Raw genomic sequence first — 3,642 nt, forward strand, 5'->3', positions numbered from 1 at the left:
TCTTGCTATCTAACCCACCACTTTATTATATGATCTTTTATTGACTTCAAAAAGTGAATTTTTTCCTTTTTCTCGGGCCGACTTCATACATTCTTTTACTTATAGAAATAGTCATGCCAATCTTCTCGGTAAAGAAGAACTCTTTCGCACGATCTTAAGAGAGCGTAGTTCCACAAGAGCGTTAGCACGATCCTTTACTTGATGAAAGGCGCCCTGTAAGATGCACTATATCGACAAGGTTAGGAGAAAGCAGCCTAATGGATATAGCTCCAAACCAAAACTGCCCTCCATCTCGCATATAGAAATGGTTGACAAGGCATACCTATTTATGATATCAAATAGGAATGATCATTATCAGGGGATACAAATATGCCATGCTAGGATGATCTAGGCTTTCAACAGCACAAGCCACCTCCCAAGCGGCTTCCATCCAGTGCTTTGACTATTGCTACGGTCATCAACCGCAACATTGAAATGAGACTTTCCACCTTGCTTTGGACTTGAATGGATCTACTTCTGCCTCTGCCAGATCGATCATCGATCATCATTAAGAGGGTCAACCCAATCTATTGCTTTACCTCCTCTCTTTATGTTATGGTATATTTGGAATCCCTATTGGATTTCTTACTCTAGAAAAAATAGACTACTCAACAATAATGCGCACATATGAAAAGGCTTACCCCACAGGCTGACTCTTCCAATCCAACTCTATCGAAGGAGAAAAAAAGCTAGGGATACGACTTGCTTAGTGCAGGGCTGCTTGTCGTGAATGATTGGACACTCTCTTCTACTAAGGTCTTAGCTTGGTCACTCTATTAGTTTCCAAACAAGTCTATTGAATGGGTACGACAGATTGCTATTCAAAGCATCGTTAAGAGTTCTGTCTTCTAGGGAGTAGTAAAGATAAGTGACTCTGATCTTTACTTCTATGGAGCCGGATGTGGGCTTATCACCTACTGATCTTACTCAAAAAGAGTCAATGGGAGTAACACATCAATAGCAGCAGACGCAGAGGAAGAAATACTTGATATTCAGGGCTAAGATGCTGACTTTGCCGTTGAAAGAGTAATGAGAGGAAAGCCTTGACCTTCCCTTGTTTACCTTCGAACTCGGAGATTGAAGAAGATCACTCTATGCAGCGACAAAGGAAGATCTCTATATGTTGATAGATACCCGAGAGACTGAGTCCTTGGGGGAGAGAGAAAGGAGGCATTACTCCCAGAAAACGTGCAACCAACCTTTCCTTCCCGCTTCTTCCTTGAGATTCGATCTCATAGAGTTCAATTCCCGTTCTCAACCCATGAACAATATGAGCTCGAAGTTCCTTCATAACTCCCGGAACTTCTTCGTAGTGGCTCCCTTACATCCCTCACTTCAGAGGGAACCTCAAAGTGGCTCTATTTCATTATATTCCATCCATATCCCAATTCCATTCATTTAATATCCCTTGGTGTCATGACATAACAATGTCGTTTCTAGTCTATGTCTTTCGGTGCTAGGCGAGGTTTGTGATTATTTTTCAATCTTTTCTACTAGGTAATCTAGGATCCTTATGCATGAAGATAATCAATTGGTCGTTGTGGTCGGACTTATGATGGATTTCTGACCACATTCTCCATAGGGCCCTCTTATCTCTTCCTTCTCCGAGCTCTGGTTATGGAAGAAGGAACCGAGAAGAAGGTATCAGCAACAACTGGTTTTATTACGGGGCAGCTCATGATGTTCATATCGATCTATTATGCGCCTCTGCATCTAGCATTGGGTAGACCTCATACAATAACTGTCCTAGATCTACCATATTTTTGTTTCATTTCTTCTGGAACAATCACAAAGACTTTTTTGATTATGGATCTACTACCAGAAATTCAATGCGTAATCTCAGCATTCAATGTGTATTCCTGAATAATCTCATTTTTCAATTATTCAACCATTTCATTTTACCAAGTTCAATGTTAGCCAGATTAGTCAACATTTATCTCTTTCGATGCAACAACAAGATCTTTTTTGTAATAAGTGGTTTTCTTGGTTGGTTAATTGGTCACATTTTATTCATGAAATGGCTTGGATTGGTATTAGTCTGGATACGGCAAAATCATTCTATTAGATCTAAGAAGTACATTCGATCTAATAAGTACCTTGTGTTAGAATTGAGAAATTCTATGGCTCGGATCTTTAGTATTCTCTTATTTATTACCTGTGTCTACTATTTAGGCAGAATACCCTCACCCATTCTTACTAAGAAACTAAAGAAGCCTAAAAACAGAAGAAAGGGTGGAAAGTGAGGAAGAAAGAGATGTAGAAATAGAAAGAGCTTCCGAAATGAAGGGGACTAAACAGGAACAAGAGGGATCCACTGAAGTAGATCCTTCTCCTTCCCTTTTTTGGAAGAAAGGTGGGATCCGGACAAAATCGATCAAACGGAAGAAATATCTCGTGCTTAAGACATGAGAATTGGAAGGCGTATCCCATACGTACTTTTTCTTAGCCGGTGTGTTGATGATCCATAAGCCCTATTCACTCCTTTTTTCTTTTTTTTTTCTCGTCTCATGACGGGAGTGCTAGAGCCAAAAAATGCATTCTTTAGTCAAGCAATGAGAAAGATTGACCAATCTCATCATATCTATTTCATATTCATATGCCCTCTAACTTGAAGGTTCCACTGCCTAACTAGACTTCTCATTCATCGGAAGTAAGGGCTAAGAGTTATCATGAGTTAACTCCGGCTTATCTACTAAAGGCTGTAACTTTGAACTCAACTCTAAAGGAAGTGACTTCGGGTTGGAATATCAGAGCAGAGGCGGGCATAGAATCTATGAGTGTTTGGATTGAATCCCTTGGGACTTGAAACTGAATCTTAGTCTGCAGGAATTAAGACTGGTTTTAGCTTTCCTGCCTTATCTTACCTTATCTGAAGTTGGACGGGATTCCTAAGTCGAATGACTGATCTCCGGACTCTTTACGGCTCTCAATCTCAATACTAGCTGGGGTTCAGTTCAAACTGCCTTGACTCCGAAGGAGAAGATTCTCTAGTCTGTTTTCCCGGTGCAGAATATAGGGATTTGAATAGAATCCCTGCCTTTGTTTGATTACCCAGATGGGATTGCAGCTACGTCAAGAATCCCCGAAAACAGAGGAATCCTCGGCTCTTCTCAACTCTCTCACTAAGGGCTTCTATTCCAATAAGCCTACTTATACGTTCTATCTGAGCCTAGCTTCCAAAGCCAACTCATTCACAGGGACGGGATAAGGGCTAAAGAATCATATCCTTACTTAGATCAAGCTCCTGGCCGGAACTTCTAAATCACAGGTTGAGATCGTAACTCAATCTAAATACACGAATTTCAGGACGTCTAAGTCAGAAGTAGTAGCTCGAGTTCTTACGGCCTTTAGTCCGAAGTAGCTTCATCAAGACTATCTTACCCCGGAGCTATGGAAGTGAAGAGTTCAAATATGCTAGAAGCATAGGGTACCGGGTAACCCCTCTTTCAGGCTACATGTTTCAAAAGATGATTCCCTGCACCCCCTTCGGGGAGTTTGTTAGCTCCCTCTTTCTTCTTTAAGTATACTTAGACTCAATTTAGTCTAATTCTCTAAAGTAAGATTCACCTTATCTAGGGCTTGGTCTACCTTAAAAAGCCCAAT

General features: G+C 40.8%; 1 pseudogene; it reads left to right on the top strand.

The window, feature by feature from the left end:
- Nucleotides 1-220: 220 nt before the first annotated feature.
- On the top strand, nucleotides 221-2,441 carry LOC125818043 (protein TIC 214-like; annotated as a pseudogene).
- Nucleotides 2,442-3,642: the final 1,201 nt, after the last annotated feature.

The sequence above is a fragment of the Solanum verrucosum genome, unplaced genomic scaffold (genome assembly GCF_900185275.1).
Source record: "Solanum verrucosum unplaced genomic scaffold, falcon-dt-bn FXZP01001226.1, whole genome shotgun sequence".
Lineage (NCBI taxonomy): Eukaryota > Viridiplantae > Streptophyta > Magnoliopsida > Solanales > Solanaceae > Solanum > Solanum verrucosum.